The sequence below is a fragment of the Cyprinus carpio genome, chromosome A24 (genome assembly GCF_018340385.1).
Source record: "Cyprinus carpio isolate SPL01 chromosome A24, ASM1834038v1, whole genome shotgun sequence".
Taxonomy (NCBI): domain Eukaryota; kingdom Metazoa; phylum Chordata; class Actinopteri; order Cypriniformes; family Cyprinidae; genus Cyprinus; species Cyprinus carpio.
Window position 1 is genome coordinate 295,797 of NC_056595.1, and position 18,932 is coordinate 314,728.

General features: G+C 36.8%; 1 long non-coding RNA gene across 2 annotated transcripts; it reads right to left on the bottom strand.

The window, feature by feature from the left end:
* Nucleotides 1–7,960: 7,960 nt before the first annotated feature.
* Nucleotides 7,961–17,118, bottom strand: LOC109049266. Of its 2 annotated transcripts, XR_006153429.1 has the most exons (4): nucleotides 17,057–17,118; nucleotides 16,839–16,911; nucleotides 16,333–16,456; nucleotides 7,961–8,261 (listed from the first exon to the last, which is right to left on the bottom strand). It is a non-coding gene; the product is annotated as an uncharacterized LOC109049266 (long non-coding RNA). The 2 variants fall into 2 exon arrangements; XR_006153428.1 differs by having other exon boundaries at nucleotides 16,839–17,107.
* Nucleotides 17,119–18,932: the final 1,814 nt, after the last annotated feature.

Below are 18,932 nucleotides of genomic sequence, written 5' to 3' on the forward strand. Positions count from 1 at the left end.
TTTTTTTCCTTTTCCCCTTTTTCCTCTTCTTTTTTCCGTTTTTGAAATTTTCGCGCTTGCTTTGAGGGGTAAATTATTTTTGTTCGTCTGAAACGGGGCCCATGACGGATGGGGTCGATATTGTTTCCGGGGGGGAAAACAAAAACGGGAGAAAGGTCGGCCGGGGAGATTCTGGGGAGGGGCTTTGAAGTCAGTCTCCCGGAAAAATCGGGAGGGTTGGCATGTGGCCATGAGCCGTGGAAAGCATAAACCAGATCCTCGGCCTCGGACTCAGTAAAGGCAACTTGATGTACTTGCGTTTAGGTGGACAGCAATGGCCCTGCACTTTTTGCCTGGCGACAGCAGACACAGCCTGTCACGACACGCTTGAAGGCGTTAGCAGTCTCCATTAGCCGTCCCTGCGTCGCTCAATAATGCGCGGTGCGCCAACCCTTTTGAGTGTAGTAATTAGATGCCCTCATGTTTGTTGCCCTTGCCCTTCAATATCACGGACTGAGTTCCTCACTCCAGGGGGGCGATGAGAGATCACTTTGGATTATGCAGTAATTCTCCTCCATTCATCTTCCACAACAAGCGCCATTGACAAAGTTGTCCCGCCAACAGCTAGTCTCTACATGGTCTTATCCAAAATTTTCTCCTGGTTGTTCTCCTGGTTGTCTTCCACGGTGGATCCTAGAGCATGTGATGATGGTGTTGTCCATTATCACTTGTTGCTCACCACAATTGCATAGAAGCAATAGATTTTGCTGTAATAAAGCTAGTAGGCTTAGTAGCTTCTGCAGCACTGAACACAATCATGTAGTCCTGGCGTGTATTGTTGTTGCTGTTACGTCTGACGTGCCAGCCGACACGTGATGTGATGACATCATCGCTTCACAAAATATATGGATTGGCTGTACACACTGCAAACCGCAAGCGGGGTGTCGCTTTTCAGATTTATCCACTTTTTTAGGACCCGGTTTCAAAAATAGCGTGTTTCCAGTCTCCCAAAGCGCGGGATCCGTGGTGGGCCTAAAACGCCAATACGATAAAAAATGTATCGTGATACAGTGATACTGCCTGGCTCCGATGTGGATCGGGCCCTGACGGCTGGTCAAGGGCATCAAAGCCACACACCCAGATAAATGGGCAAGGAATTTTCGGCTACAGGTTGGTTCATGACTTCCTCTTGTTAAGCCAATCCATGGAACAAAAGACAACACATCAGAGGCGTCTACCTGGGCTAAGGAGAGAAAGAACTGGACTGTTGCCCAGGAAGTAGTCCAAAGTCCTATTTTCCGATGAGAGCAAGTTTGTTATTTCATTTTGACACCAAGGGGCTAGAAGTCTGCGAGCGAAGGGTGGAGAAGTCTCATACGCCCAAGTTGTTTGAAGTCCAGTGGAATAGTTTCCACCGTATGTTTGTGATTTGGGGTGTAATGTTATCTGCTGGTGTTGGTCCATCGTGTGTTTTGAAAAACCAAAGTCACTGCACCAGTTGTACCAAGAAATTGTTGGCGGCACTTCATGCTTCTTTATGCTGAACCAGACTTTTTGAAGATGATAATTTAAGTTTGACATTAGGATTATGTGCACCATGCCCACACTGCCAAAAGCACCAAAAGTGGGTTAAATGATCCCTGGTTGTTGGGGTGCTGGATGGGCCGCGCAGTAAATAGAAGCATACCTGAAACCCAGCGAGGAATCTACAGTAAGGTCGGTCCAATGAGGAAAATGGAGATAAAAAGAGACCAAAAAAATGCAGACATGAGTTGAACGGACACGTCAAAAGAACACCTGGGCTTCCGCACACACGTCTTGTGCGAAGCACAGATGCACAAATAGATCACCTCGAAATGGCCAACGTCCGAAATTGACAGAGCAGTATATTAAAGCAAAGGAGCCCGTACCACTTATTGAGTACATGTACGAGTAAACTGACACCTAATTTCAAGACGGCAACAATTCGTCTTAAAAAAGTTTTTTGTTTTGTTTTTTTTTTTTTTTTTTTTTTTTATTGGGTTAGGACGATGCACTTTGTGGGTTTTGTTTAATGTGAGCCAAAACTCTCAAAATTAAAGGACCCAAAGACTCTAACCCTAGACTTCCGTCTCTGTATGCATCCAAATAGTTGATTACAAGAGTATCACAATGTATGAGATTGAAATAACCTGAAATAAACTGTTACAAATTCTAATTTATTGAGAGCACCGTATTATATCTAGAAATTCAGTAAAGGAACCAGACGGAAACTAACCAATAACTTCTATAGATGCCAGACTTACAGTTAATTCTCCCCCCTCTATGCTCTTTTGTCACTATGAAAAAAGACATGAGGCTGGCGGGAAAACCGACTGAGCATAGGCAGGATTACATATGAAGGTTTTATGAGTTCAGAGAAGGTAATGCGGGTTACTGAAGGGGATGCACACTTTTGAACCCACACAATGGAAAGATCTTCCGAAAGAAAACTCAATCCAAAAGCGCTGTGTGGCCAAGTGGGAGTTGGCCTGGCCCCTCGCCATCATAGAACAACAGACCTATCAGCAACTGGACTGGTGATATAAAGGCTGCAAAGGTTACTTTGGAGTGAGTCATGCTAGCTTCTAATACTTGGTATGTGTTGGTTCTGCTTAAAGCCATTGTAATGTTAGTCTTGTTTGGTTGTATGGGTTCTCTATTTGATTTCTGGCATGCTCTGTTTTATTTTATGCATCAATTCTAGTGTCATGTCATTACTCTCCGGGTAGGTTTTCTAGTTCCTTGTTAAATTAAGTGACAAACTGAGTGTCACTTGAGGATTTGTTTATTATTGTAATTTTACATGCTGTCTGCGTCTCCAATCATGCTGGGTTTTGAGTCATGTTTTAGTTGTATTTGATTAACTGGTGTTTCTCTTGTCATTTTAGGCTTCCTGAGTATGGAGGCTAGATTTTGTACCACTGGTGTGGCATTTGGAGCAACGGAGTGTGGATTGCCAGTTTGTGAGTGACACTCACCTCACTCACAGTGTGTTTTGGGTGGGTGGTGGGTTAAAAAAAAAACAATAAAGACTCTAAAGCTAGCCTACCCTGCTACAGCTAAGCCTCTTCGCTGTTCTAGTTATTTTGTTTGTATGTGGGTACTGAGCCATAGTTTGTTTAGTCATTTGAGTCTATCTTATGGTAGTTTTTGTCATTCAGCTATCCACCCTTTTTTCCACCATTAGTTTTTACCTGATTATTTGTGAACTAAATCAAACACTTTTTGTTGGTCTGAATGCCCAATGTCTCTGCCCTCCATGGTAACGAATCTGTGTGTCAGTGTTTAGTTCCCCTGACTTGAAAGGGGTGGCATAGTCAGCATGAATAAATTTTTGTTTTTGGTGTTCATAGTGGTAATTTTACGCCTCCGTAGCTACGCTTACACATGCTAAGTGTAATTATGTTTTTTTTTTTGTTTAATATATAAAGTGGATTAAAATGTATCCACTGAGTAAATCCTCATCATGGAACATGTTTCTAAAAATAAGTTAAGTTGTCAGAAATGTGGTGGTGATGTTGAAGGTGAGTGACTGTGGTGTAGTTCATTTATAGACTAATGTTTTAGCTATTCGGCCCAGGGGACTAGTCCTTTTTACAGGGGGTCGTTAGATTAATCTGTGTTTCACAGACGTACTTGTGATTTTAATCCCGTTCCGAAATCTCCACGTTCTCACACACAACCTCTGTGATAATTCCAGAGCGACCACCTATTACCTTACTGTTTTTCAGCAAAAACTGCAGTGACCTCTGAGAAAACTAATTCCCGTCCGAATGCGAATGTCTGTGCAATTGCCGTGATACTTTGATTTAACACAACGCGTATTTCCTTGTGTGTTTTGGCCAACGTGAATTAACGTAGATGCTCATTTACCCCATTCTATCGCATGTTGTGCCCTATTTGCTTCCCCGGCAAAGTCTAATATCTATGAATAAAAATAATAAAATCTAACGAGCTTTGTGATCACGTAAACTGTTAATATTGGGCTTGTATTGTAATAGTCAGCCCGTCAGGTAAGATTAACGTGTACTCCACGTTTCATTTATGCACTCAGTTTACATAATGTTTAATTACAGAGATGTACCTTTATGAAAATGAAAAATGGGTTTTCGCCTACCACAAAAACAAAAAAAAAACTAAAGAAAACCACACATTAACATGGTTTTGATATACTAGCCACTTTAGTTTTTAATACTTTATTGTGTCATAATTCTGGAATGGTAATCAATCCGAAGATAATGACTAACTTTTTATATGCAATGCACGAGTACAGAGCGCTTGAGTCTCTGTGACGCACAAGATGCATTAAAAAATCCATTGACTCCCCTCCCACCTGAGTGTAATAAAACACGAAGATGTTAGTCCCCGTCCGAAATGGTACATGAAAATTGCAGAAGTCAGGTGGTAAGAATCGAAACTCAAAAGTGTTTAGAAAAAATAGTCACCTGTCCGAATAGTGCCTTTAGTTTAGATTTTTTAGTTCTGGACCTAAATTGTATTGAAGGCTTCAAAAATTCATAAAAGTTATATTATTTTGTGAAGATTCTTAATGGACAAAACGTACATTTCACGAACTATGCTTGAAAACGGAGCCTGTTTTTTTCTGATAATCCAAAAGCCTATGGAAAAATCCTATTGGCTAGTGTGATGCTAACAGCCAGTTGGCCTACAAAGTGATGTCATAGTTCCCCCCACTATTTCAACCTTTTACTCTTATTCTTGTGTGAAAATGGGCAAGGCCATTTGTAAATTCTATAGGTCTGGCTTCAGTCTCATCATGTAAGCAGTCCACTGTCTGGTAAGCTATATTGATTGCTAAAGTTGGTGCGTCTTATATTATTTTAATGTATTATCTTAATTATGAACACATTGGTTTGTAGTGCAAACAGTTTTACAGTTTACAGCATGTTGTTATTCTTCTCATTATTTCCCTATAGTGGCTAATGAAGCGGAAGTCTCACCCATAGGCTTACCTCTGCATTGAAGAAAAATGTGGATAGCCTACCAGCTTTGTGAGGGAGGTTATTTTTTTTTTTTTTTTAAAAAGTAAATTTGCATAAAGTCTGACTTGATTGTACAGTCAGTTTTTTACAACTCAGTGTATTTCTGCCACAACATTTTGCACAACTGTTTACAAGTTTATTGAATATATATGTGTATTATTTTTAAAGCTGCATTAAAAAATATACATAGTATGTTTGGGTGATGAACAGTTGATTCGAGTATAGGTGGCAACAATGCACTGACATGCACATATTTGGTAGAAGAGTTTCCTTACTTTACATTTAGAAACATACTCAATTAAAGACATTTTCTGGGAATGGTTTAAAAATAATTTATTTAATTTATAATTTTTTTTTTATTTTTGAAATTGTATGCATAAAACAAAAGCATTAAATAAAAGAAAACCCTTAAAGGGGTCATATGAAACGATTTAAATTTTTCCTTTCTCTTTTGAGTGTTATAAGCTCTTGGTGCATTAAGAAGATCTGTAAGTCAAGCCCACAAATGGTCATTTGCCAAGTCTGAAGTCTCAAATCCAAAGAGATAATTCATCTTTAAAAAGCTGTTAAGACTCGGCCACACCCCCCTAAAACGACTCATTCAAACATGCCCCCACATGTCTACATCACTATGTGGAAATATTTGTATTTCCACAGTGTATTATTTTGTGAAAGTATGTTAATTTCTTAAATTGTGCTGCAAAGCATGGATGTATTCTGTATTCCTGGGTTATTTTGGATGTTTCTTTAATTTTTGAATGCCTAAAGCTGAATTGATTAATTGAATTTATGTTTTTCAGCTAAATAATGCATGGGGTCATTCTCTGGGAGTTTTTTTTTCCTGATAAATAACAGCACAGAGATGGTACCTCTCTGTTGGCATATCTGATAAATGAAACAAGAACTTGGCTGCTCTCTTGTGGATTTCAGATAGCAGAGGGAATCTGCCCAATTAATGTTATTCATTTCACATTTAAATTGTTTTTATTTTTTATGTTGTTGGTTTTTTGTTTTTCTTTGAATTTTGTCATTTCATGTTGTTGCTTTCCCTTAATATTGATAAACTAAAACTGAAATTGGTCAAAAGTCTGGTAAGCATTTACCAGAGTCATAAAACATTTAGTGGAGATTTGACTGCTAAATGAGGATCTTAGTTATTTTTTTTAAGGGTTCACATTCTTTCTCTATTCTGCACTGTAAATGACTATTTAAAGTATTCAATTAAAATGTAAAAAGATTAAAAAAAAAGACATCCAAATATTTAAAAATGTTTGCAAACATATACTTGATAATTTTGATAGACAGTGTTAGACAGTGATTATCTATTATGCAACCCACAGCCTGAACCAGGTCCAGATTCTGACCAATAAAACTTATTTAAATATAAAAGCCAAGCCTCTACTGCAGGGGTCTGGAACCTTCAACATAAAAAAATCCATTATTGCCCCAAAAAATTAACATGGCGCTATAACCAATTTGATCCCTAAAAAGAAGATAAACATTGTTTTATATTCAGTTAGGTTACAGGGCAGGGGCATAGCAATCATTTCAGAAATAAGGGGGACAGAGATGTCAAATGTAATAATAATATTAGTATTTATGCATATAGATAGAGATTTTTTTTTTTTTAGTTATGTTACAAAACAAAAAATGTCGTGGAAAAGTTCATTTATTTGGTAGGGGTGTAATTCAACTCAAATTGTGATCAAACTTGTGGTATTAAATATTACCAATGCACACAGACTGAAGTAGTTTAAGTCTTTGGTTCTTTTAATTGTGATGATTTTGGCTCACATTTAACAAAAACCCACCAATTCACTCTCAACAAATTAGAATACTTCATAAGACCAATAACATTCGTTGTGAAGTTCACTCAAATTCTTGAATCGATTTTGCTTGACAATCCTCATAAGGCTGCGGTTCTCTCGGTTGATTGTGCATCTTTTTTTCTACACCTTTTTTCCTTCCACTCAGCTTTCTGTTAACATACTTGGATACAGCACTCTGTGAACAGCCAGCTTCTTTTGGCAATGATGTTTGAGGCTTACCCTCCTTGTGAAGGGTGTCAATGATTGTCTTTCTGGACAACTGTCAGATCAGCAGTTTTCCCCATGATTGTGTAGTCTAGTGAACCAAACTGAGAGACCATTTTGAAGGCTCAGGAAACCTTTGCAGGTGTTTTGAGTTGATTAGCTGATTGGCATGTCACCATATTCTAATTTGTTGAGATGGTGGGTTTTTGTTAAATGTGAACCAAAATCATCACAATTAAAAGAACCAAAGACTTCAACTACTTCAGTCTGCTTGCATTAAATTTATTTAATACACAAGTTTCACAATTTGAGTTGAATTACTGAAATTAACTTTTCCACGACATTAATTTATTGAGAAGCCCCTGTATGTCTAATTGGAAAAAAAAAAATTATCTCTTTTAATCGGCTAAGAAATTAAATGTTTAGCGCTCCGTATTAGTGCTTTATTCAATTAAAATTTATTTCACACTTTTCTGGTTCCATTTTAAAATGCTTAGCCAGTTAAACTTTATTCTTTTTTACAGAACCCCAAAATCGGGTTTCTGTATTTTTTATTTATAGCTGGTATTTTTTTTTTTTTGATCTGATTGAAATGTGAACTTCATTTATAGTGCGATAGTGATACAAAGATGATTTTTTTTAATTGCTAGGTTTTTCAAACCTCATCACACTGTAATTTCTTTCCAGAATGATTTTTTTTTTAAATGACATTCCATTAAGGGATTTTTTGTAAATTGTAGGTGAAAACTAAGTTCACACAATTTGTAGACACGTGTTGAAATGGCTTTTCTGTTATGTGTGGTGAATGGCTTTTCTCTAGTGTGAACTCTCATGTGAGTATTCAGGTTTCCTTTAACTGTGAAACGCTTTCCACACAGATGACAGATGAAAGGTTTCTCTCCAGTGTGAATTCTCATGTGGACATTAAGGGTTCCTTGATGTGTAAAACTCTTTCCGCACTGAGGGCATATGTGAGGTTTCTCTCCAGTGTGAATTCTCATGTGGCCATCAAGGTTTCCTTTTTTAGTGAAACTCTTTCCACACTGTTGGCAGTTGAAATAACATCTAGACCTAGTCGTTTGAGCTCTTTTTCGTGAGGAAGACCTTTTAGTCTGAACAACTAAAATATTGTTTGCAGTTATAAAATTATGATGTTTCTCATACAGATGCTTCTCTTCTTTCACATTATTCAGTTCTGGACTCTCCTCTTTCAAGGCCACCAGGTCTGAGGTGAAAAGAGACAAATACAAGGTTAGCCCCAGGTTAATGGCACTCAAAACGACAGACATCAAAACATTGTTATTCTCAAAGTTTTTGGGGCCAGTGCCCCCTACCCATTATCAAATGAAATGTAGTCTGATTATATTGATATTATATTGCATATTAAACTTCATTACTTATTTTGTGTTTATTAGGGGCCAAGGACAGACTGTGTTGTAATCCCTTTTGTATCTGTTGGCTTTCTTTTTCTTCTTATTCCTCCCCAAATGGGAGTTTATGGAAGCTGTATGAACTATAACTTTCAAAATGATCAAATCTGGCATACTGACTGGTGTGGTCCTAAATAGTAATATAACCAACTTTATAATGTCACCAGTTCACAAATTCAAAATTTTTTTGATAACTTTTGTACTACTTTTTAGTTCATAGTTTACATGTTTATATAGACTTTGTCCATTACAGTAGTCACCATTTTTCAACTACATTTTTCTCGACTCCTTCAAATCTGATCAGAATCCTATCAAAATGGCTACAAAAAAATGACTGATCTGAATTTTGATTTTCAACTCCGTTCAAAAGTTGAAATTATTTGAACTTGATGTTTGCCCTGAATTTGAATAAGAGTAATGCATACATCTATAAAAAATAAATATGTCTACATTTCATCTAAAACTGAAATTGGTCAAAAGTCTGATAAGCAGAGTCATAAAACATTTAGTGGAGATTTGACTGCAAATGAACAGCGGACTGTTCTCGTGGCTTGTACAGTGTAGGGCAAAAACACATAAATGAAGATCTCTTCATATTAAACTTGTTAAATGTAAATTAATTTATTCATACCCTGCGATACATGAACAGTGTTGGTCTGGGATGTTGTTTTCTGCGATCGTGATGAACATAACATTAGGCTTCTCCCGCTTGCATTGTGATCTGTAAACCCTCGCTTCCAAATTAATACCCCCAATATTTATTTTAAAATCTTTTATATATCCCTCCATGGTATATTTAAGTCCCACTTGAATGGTGGTCCTTCTGTGTCCAAAATGTATCAAAAAGATATAGGGACAAGGTTTTCACAGCCCGACCGAAATCGGCACGACGATTTGACTAAGCTGGTCATTGTAACCCCCGATGAAAACAGTTAGCAATTCCATTTGTTTGTCTGAGTTCGCAACAGTAAACTAAGGGGGCAGCAGTGTGCTTACCTATAGGTCAATTGCTTTTACAGCCTAAAACGTTTACCACATACCTGGCAAGGTTTCCCAAAAATTAACACCGCAACAAAACTCTAGTAAGCTGTTTAGAACAAAAAAAAATTAAAATAAAGGATGTACCGTATCTAGCCTAGCAAAAACATCAGATAACTGTTTGCGTAATAACAACATAGTATAATGCTGTGTTCACACCAAACGTGAATAGAGCGTCAAATTCGCGTCTACCGCGCCTAGTTTGCCGCTTGAACATTTTGAGATCATTCGCGTGTGAAATTAACTTCACAACAGATGTGAATTCGCGTCATGGGGGGCATCTGCCAGCTGAGTTCACGCAGCATTTTCAACCACCATTTTTATTCGGATAATTTTCAAAATATTGTCGTGTCATGAAATGTAGTTTTAAAAGTATTTCAGGTGAGAATGTAGTTGTTTTAAACTCAAATATGCGGTTTATTTATAAAGACAGCGTCTATTTAAAAATGTGTTTAGCCGATTTTCGGAGAAGAGCTCCATACGAGCTCTCCAGCTAGACCTTCTGACATTTTGCGCTGGCTCTGATGTCTCTTTCTTCAGTGGTTTCAAGATAAAATATAAATTCATTTTGGGGTAAATCTTATCTTTGGCCTTTATTCAATTAATCTATTAATATGTTTTTTAAAAAAATATATATATGGACTATATAATATATATATATATATATATATATATATATGTCCCTTTTTATTCCTGTCTCCTATAGAAAATGTGAACTTTCATCATATAGCTCCAGGTGACTGCTCACTGACAACATCAGTCGTTTCTCCATGTTTGAATGAGTTGACTCCTGAGCAGGCTCCCTGATTGGTTAACGCGGCGCGAATTGACGCCAAAGTTAAAATTTTTCAACTCGGCGGCAGACGCGAATTCGCGTCAAACACATAAATGCACAAAAGCACCATTCGCGCGTATCGCGCCAGACACTCAATTCGCGTGAACTTGGCGCGCAAATTCGCGTCTACCGCGCTACGCTAAACACCTCATTTGCGCCGCGAGACCTCCAGACGCGCGTAAACGCGTCTTTACATTGACTTAACATTGAAATCATTCGCGCCAGACGCTCTATTCCCGTTTGGTGTGAACACAGCATAAGTGTAACTGTAATTCAATGCTGCAACAAAGACTATGTGACGCCTTTAAAAGCAATGGGTGAACAAATGATGAACATTACTTAAATAGCAGATTGTTTAGTGACTATCCTGAAGCACACAGCCATACCCACTTGAGCAGCAGAGATGCTAAGATGCTTTGTTTATCCTGCTGTGTCGCGGGAGTGCAGCAGGCATGAGTACTGAAAACACGAAATGGAGTTTACTTTACACTGAACAAAATTATAAACACTTTTGTTTTTTGCCCCCATTTTTCATGAGCTGAACTCAAAGATCTATGACGTTTTTCTATGCACACAAAAAGGCCCATTTCTCTCAAAATATTGCGGTTCACTAAGTGTAAAGCACATTGGTCAACATGTGTTGTTTGAATGGTGATATATAATTAATAGTGATAAAAGGTTTTGCATATCAAGATGCTGATTAGACAGCATGATTATTGCACAGGTGTGCCTTAGTCTGGCCACAATAAAAGGCCACTCTAAAATGTGCAATTTGAGAGAAATAGGCCTTTTGTGTACATAGAAAATGTCTTAGATCTTTGAGTTCAGCTCATGAAAAATGGGGGCAAAAACAAAAGTGTTGCGTTTAGAATTTTGTTCAGTGTATAAAGCACCATTCGCGCCAGACACTCAATTCGCGTGAACTTGGCGCGCAAATTCGCGTCTACCGCGCTACGCTAAACACCTCATTTGCGCCGCGAGACCTCCAGACGCGCGTAAACGCGTCTTTACATTGACTTAACATTGAAATCATTCGCGCCAGACGCTCTATTCCCGTTTGGTGTGAACACAGCATAAGTGTAACTGTAATTCAATGCTGCAACAAAGACTATGTGACGCCTTTAAAAGCAATGGGTGAACAAATGATGAACATTACTTAAATAGCAGATTGTTTAGTGACTATCTGAGCACACAGCCAGACCCACTTGAGCAGCAGAGATGCTAAGATGCTTTGTTTATCCTGCTGTGTCGCGGGAGTGCAGCAGGCATGAGTACTGAAAACACGAAATGGAGTTTACTTTACACTGAACAAAATTATAAACACTTTTGTTTTTGCCCCCATTTTTCATGAGCTGAACTCAAAGATCTATGACTTTTTCTATGCACACAAAAGGCCCATTTCTCTCAAATATTGTTCACAAATCTGTCTAAATCTGTGTTAGTGAGCACTTCTCCTTTGCAGAGATAATCCATCCACCTCACAGGTGTGGCATATCAAGATGCTGATTAGACAGCATGATTATTGCACAGGTGTGCCTTAGTTCTGGCCACAATAAAAGGCCACTCTAAAATGTGCAATTTGAGAGAAATAGGCCTTTTGTGTACATAGAAAATGTCTTAGATCTTTGAGTTCAGCTCATGAAAAATGGGGGCAAAAACAAAAGTGTTGCGTTTAGAATTTTGTTCAGTGTATATGAACTCTGAATGAACCAAGTGGAATGGATCTGAACGAAGCAGCAGCACGAAAGTCAAGGCTGTAGCTAAATTGCGGAATGAAGTTTAATTTATAGGGCATTCCTCAAGTGGACTAGATTTGACTGACATCTCTCTGAAAAGTGCACAAACATATGCACTGAATTGCAGATGGTAAAAGTGAGTGGGTCCAATATCATTGGTCTTAAAGTGGGTGGGTCTTGTCCCACCCATGTAACAATGGTTTCCATGCCCATGCCCCTTACCCAATAAATTCTTTATTATTAATGAGGTGTTTTATTTCCACTTTTCAAATATTTCCTTCATTTTATAGAAAATAAATGCCGTTCTGATCTGATATGTGAAATGGAAAAAGAGATGAACAAGTTTGGCAAAAGTTGGATTTGAACTCTGGTCGAATGCAACAAAATCAATTGCTTCGGGTCTTACCACGCCTCTGATATTATTGATGAACGGCCTCTTTGGCTATGTTGTTTGTTCACACTGGTTTGTTTTTGTTAGGCTATATCTGCACAGTTTTCAGTGGGCAGTAGCCTACTTTTTAAAGTTAATACATTAGATTGGTTAAGAAACATGGATGAATGACAAAATAAAAATTATGACATGGTGGATTGTAATAAAAAGGGTTACTAATGCGTAGTAGCTGTAACATGAAAGATAACTCGATTGAGTCAGGCGGACTGACTCTGGATTTCTGTTTTGTGCACTTTCCAAAATGTCCGTCTTGGCGAGTATTCATGTAATCAGTTATATGTCTTAAGTGTATTTAGCTGTACAAAACAGCTGGTTTTGCTGCTTGATATTGCAAACTGGTGTGTCTTACCATATTATCATACCATTTTAATGTATTATCTTAATTATGAACCCTCTGGTTTGTAGTGCAAACAGTTTTAGTTTATTGCACTTTGTTACTCTTCTCATTATTTCCCTAGAGCAGCTAATGAACCAGAAGTCTTGCACATTCACAGAAAGCGGCTTACTTCCGCATTGAAAAATAAGGTGGATAGTGTGGTTAATATTAATGAAACAACAGCAGCAGCAAAAATAAAGAAGTGCCTTAGGCACTGTTTGTATCTTTATCCTGTTTTATTCTTTCCAAAATAGACAAGCTTTATGCATTTTATTTGTTCTTTGTGTCATGTATGACTATTGTGCATCTAAAATAATATATAATATGGTAAATTTGCAATCATAATTATGAAAAAAAATTTCTGGAAATGACCATAATTGTTGTTTATAGTGACATGTATTTATATAATTATAAATACCATCCAGAACACAGCGATTTTCGTGTACTTGAGTTATATTTAGCAGATTCTGGCAAATATAGCAGGTAATCTGGCTATTCCATGCATACAGAAAAGTGTGTGAAATCAATTTTAATTATATTTAAAAACTAAAAAATGATATAACCAATGTATGTGTTTCACAACTTCTGAAGGTGACCAGCAGTGTTTTAGAATTACAAAAAAAGCAATGTCACAAATCTAAAAAGAACAAAGATACAAAGTGTGTTAACTTTCAGACAGGTTTACATTATATTTAACAGTAGCATTCAAGTAAAAAACAATACAGAAAATCAAATATAAAACTAAAACACTGCATAGTCTTCACATGAATTAATATACGGTGCCTTGTGAATGTATTCATACCCCTTCATTTTTTTCACATTTTGTTTTGTTGCTGCCTTATGTTAAAGCAAAAAAACAGGCTTTTAACATCTTTGCAAATGTATTAAAAATAAAAAACACATCATTCCATTGCATAAGTATTCATACCCAAGTTGTCTATAAGCAAGAGTGGCTTATAGACAACTCTGTGAATGTCCTTGAGTAGCCCAGCCAGATCCTGAGCTTGAACCCAATCAAATATTTCTGGAGAAACCTGAAAATGTGCACCTGCCCCATCCAACCTGACAAAGCTTGAGAGGTGAAGTGATGAGAAGAAGAATGGCAGATAATTGCCAAATGCTGATGAGCAAAGCTTGTCACATCAAACAAAAAAGACTTGAGACTGTGAGAAAGGTGCTTCAGCTAAATATTTAGTTAAGGGTATGAATACTTATGCAATGTACTCATTTCAGTGTTTTTGTTTAATTTTTAATAAATTTGACTAAGTTGTGACAATTCTGTTTTTGCTTTGTCAGAATGGTGTATTGTGTAGATTGATGGAAAAAAATAATTTAAAGAAGTTTATCATAAGGCAGCAACATAATAAAATGTGGAAAAAATGAAGGGGTATGAATACTTCCGCAAGGCACTGTACACTGATTCATAATAAAGTTATAAAGGTTATTCAGTCAAGAGCAGTGAGTGATTTTTCTCCTTTTCTTTTGTTGTTTGACAGACAGCTGCAGGTTTACTGTATTATGTTGCTGGGATCCTATTGCTCTGAATCTGATTTCTTTCCTAACTGTTCACATTCTCTTTAGACTTGGGCTGCACAATTAATCAAAATTAAACTGCGATCACGATTGGGCAAAGGCTGTGAATTTATTTTTTTATTTTTTACATGTGCTTCACTTGTCAGTGAAGCAGGGTTCTTGGTCAGAAGTAAATACTGCTCCATCCGAAGGCCAGAGGGCGCTCTCATGCTAAAACTCCAAATCTGCTCCGCAGAAGAAAGAAAATGCACGTCATTCCAGGAAATCCTTATGGCTGCAGCTGAATAAACAGAAGGTTAAACTGCTTTCACTGATTGAACATGAATAATAAACACACGACTAAGACAATATATGGTTTATCAGAGTTCTTATAATTTTCATTAAAATATATTTATAATTCAATGCTAATCGACATAGCCTTTATTACTGCACATAAAACTTTGAAAAAATATGTTGCATGTCTTATTCTGCGTAAGAAGCCACATCATCTCACAAGGATTTTATTTCAAACACTCAACTGACGTTATGAAGTGAGTTTGGAGTAAAAACAAGTTATTAAACATTGTCTTCTGTTGGACAAGAAGTTCATAAATGCTTTGCATGTTTAGAAAATGTTTGACATGTTGCTTTTTCAAATGCACATTACAAGCGGACGAGATAGTTGCAACTTATTGCACTTAATTCTTTTTAACTTCAAGCAATTTACGCAATTAACTTTTTGCAATGTTTAGAAGTAACCTATTATTGAAATAATAATAATTCAGATATCACATGCTATTGCGATATGCATATCGCGATTTGTAAATTAGCAATATTTCGATATATCGTGCACCCCTAGTGCATACTATGCACTAGGGGTGACCCTGAATGGTCGAAGATTCGATAGGAGCTTGATTCGACTACCAATCTCACAGTCGAACATTCGTGGGGTCTTATGATCATGTCATTTCAGTTAAATGGGGGTGCTCAAATGTTTGATTTCACATAGAACTACCAGTTTTCTCCCCATAAGTTAATTTATAGCCTATTAAGATAATGCTGTAAAGAAGAATCTGAAAAGAAAGGAGCTTTAAATAAATATTTTAACGTGCCTGTGAAAGACTGTATTTTTTCAATCAGGTATGGTACAAGTGATTTCAAAACATTTCAGACGGTTTATATATATTGTGTATATTATTGCTTTATTCAAACAATTATGAACATTTTTGCATTTAGATACAGAAGAACTTTGCCTGTTGAATATTAAAAACAAATAAACAAACAAAAAGTCTAGATCTCCATGTCTTCCATGCAAATCAACTGTTCCTGCTCATCTCCAGACTGGATCTCTTCTCTCCACATTCCCCAATTTCAGATTCAATTATTACATCTGTCAGCATTAATATTTTTATACTTGTGTGTGTGTATATATATATATATATATATTTTTTTTTTTTTTTTTTTTTTTGTGTTTGTGTGTTTATATTTTTTTTTTTGTTTGTGGAAAGGAGTTTTCTCAGTATAGGTCTATGTTATGAGTGACAAAAGAATCATAAGAAACCACTCAGTGACACAATTCTATTTTAGAAAGAACCTAAAAACCTAAAAAAAGAACCTGCGGTGGTCAGGTGGTACAAGTTGCAGCTCTCAGAAAACTCCTGGTTCACAAGTTGTAATTACGAGTTTTACGAGGACGTGAATGCTTTTTACAAGTTGGAATCTCGTAATTACTGGAATTCCGATATTATGGCAGTTTGTCTGTTATGTAGTGTTTGTCTGGTCATGTGATCTCAATGTCAGTCCATGGGCGCCAAATAAAACCTCTTTAAACAGGACACAGATGACGTTCTATAAAAATATATGTACAGGACATTTTAATGAGGATCAAATGAGTTCAGATTTGAGAATAAAAACCAACCTGTCTGTATCTCAGTATCTTCAAGTTTGCTCTGAATGTTTCTTCAATCTTTACATCTTCACTCTCCTCTTTAATAAACGACATCTTTATAATAGTGTGTCACATGGATCTCAGTTTAGTTTATCTGTGTGTTTAAGATGAGAATAATTAATAAAAAAAGAGAGAAAAATTAATGAAAACGAAATCTCTGGGTGCTTCTCAATCAGCTCCCAAGTTCAGTAACTGCTATTTGCCTTAAATCACTTGATTAAAAAAAAAAAAAAATACAAATTATAGATATAGTTAATATTTAGGTGTTTATGATTTACTGTTTTGAATTCAATTATTTGTAAATCTTATTTAATCAGATTGAACCGTCATGAAAACGTTTGCAGTTGTTTGTAAAAGTCTCATGTTTTGGTTTGTTGTTTCGAGCAGCAGGTGAATCGAGCAGCGATTCAAAACAGTAAATCATTTAAGAATGACTTGTTTCTAAAAACTCAGTTTCTCTCATCACTTTCCAGTACCTGAATCCGTGTTCACTTTGCATTAAAGGAGCAAAAGGAGACGCGTCTTTTCTGATTCTCGTGTGCAGGTGCGCTTTACTCACAAAAATAACGTTAAATAAAACATTAAACGTTACATTTAATAATGATCTATTTATTTTACAAAGCTTGTAAAAACAATTAGATTAATATTACAGTTTGTATTGGTTTAAAATCTTTAAATGCGTAAAACCACAAACCTGACTTCAGTTGAATCAAAATATATGCAGGAGCGCGGCGCAGCTTTATGACGTCACAGCACAAACGCAAAATAAAAGTCCCGTTCACACTGCTGTCTTAAATCACGAATGATGATGCCATTTCCACAGTTACTAACCATGTACATTTTATTTTATATTATATATTATATATTATATAAACACCCATAAACACACTAGAAAACTTTATTATAATTGTTATATATAATAATTGAAAAGAAATCTATACATGAGAGAAAAGTATTACTTATATTCCAAACAATGTGTAAACAAACCATTTTTAATTGCAGTAACCATTATATGGATAAAAAATGAACTAGATTGATTAGATTATAATTTATGCCTTCTTTTTTTCCCACTGTATCTGAGACCGCCAGTGCTTCTGAAACTACAGCAGGATCTGATCCAGCTCCATTCTCTCTGAGGACTGCCACTTCCTGAAGACCGAAACCCCTTTTAACTTCCACCATCTGTCCAATTTTCTATACAGTGTGTAATAAAAAATACCTTTTTATTTCAAGATTTCTAGAGTGGGGGAAAACACCCCTACTGTTTTTGCCAAAATAACTACTAGATGGAGTTAAGATATGTTTTTGTTGCTATGGACTACTAGACAAGAGTGATGTAAAAGTTTTCACTGTAAAGCTTACACTGGAAACGTACCTTGGAGAAAACAGATTCATGGTATAATATGAGAATGTAGTTAGGGAGTACATGTAATAAGGAAAAGAATAATTATATTTTCAGAATACTTTTTTTTCTTCCAAACCTAGTCTGTAAAAACAATAAAAAATACACTATCATAATTACTCATAACTCTGTTCTGATTCTGAACATCACATCCTTTGTTTTTCCATCAAATGTAATCTAACTAGATGGTTGCATAAAAATATTTGGAGTTTATATTTAAAAAGTACCTCAAGCTAGCATCAGCTAACAATATTTTTCAAAAAGGTAATTATCATTTTGTAATTCAGAATTATTGGTTATGTTTAAGATTTCAATATAGATTTTTGTTTATTTTAGTTGAGGTGGTAATAGTAGTAGTAGTATTAATAGTAGTAGTATTAGTTTATTTTGACTCTGGAACCAAATCATTTCTCTTTTTTTTTTTCGTTGTGTCTATGGGCTAATGGGTGGTCCTTACAGACGTCACCAGTATTAAGGCGGGCGTACACGGTGCGATTTTTGCTGTCGTACGAGTTCGCATGCAATTTTTTTCCATCGTGTGGAAATCGTGTGTGCTCGTATGGTCGCGGCTCATATCATATGCAAGGAATTACGAGCCGAGCAGAGTGCCTTACGAGCACTTCCTGACCTCCCGATCATTTTTTAAACATGTCTAAAAAGTTTGTGAGCTATCGGTTTGAATTCGTGACATGTGTGCGGTTGAACGAGCCGATTTGTTGATCTATCTGAAGTTGACCCATCACGAACTAGGAAAACCCACAGAAGAAGAAAGACAAGACCGGCAGCCCCACAGCGTAATGTGGCTATTACCAAAGGATACTCGCTGCACTCTGGCAGGAACATGCGAGCGCTTGTAATGAGTTTTCGAGCGCCCGGTACGTCATGCTTTATTCTCTCTCTCTCAAACGCAGCCGAGGCTGCGTTTGTCAAACTGAAAAGTGTTTGTTTAAGCTCAATTCTCGTCGCCCCTGATCGCTCACGTCAAATTCCTAGTGGAGGTCGACGCGTAGATGGCTGGGGGTAGGAGCAGTGTTGTCCAACGCGCATCCTCAGCCGGAAGAAGGTGACCTTGGCGTATTCTTCTCACCGTTTTATCCTGCAGAAGTTAAGTAGACATTGGCAAATCGAGAGTTGTGGCAGTCAAATTGCATGGAAGAATGGGCGTCAT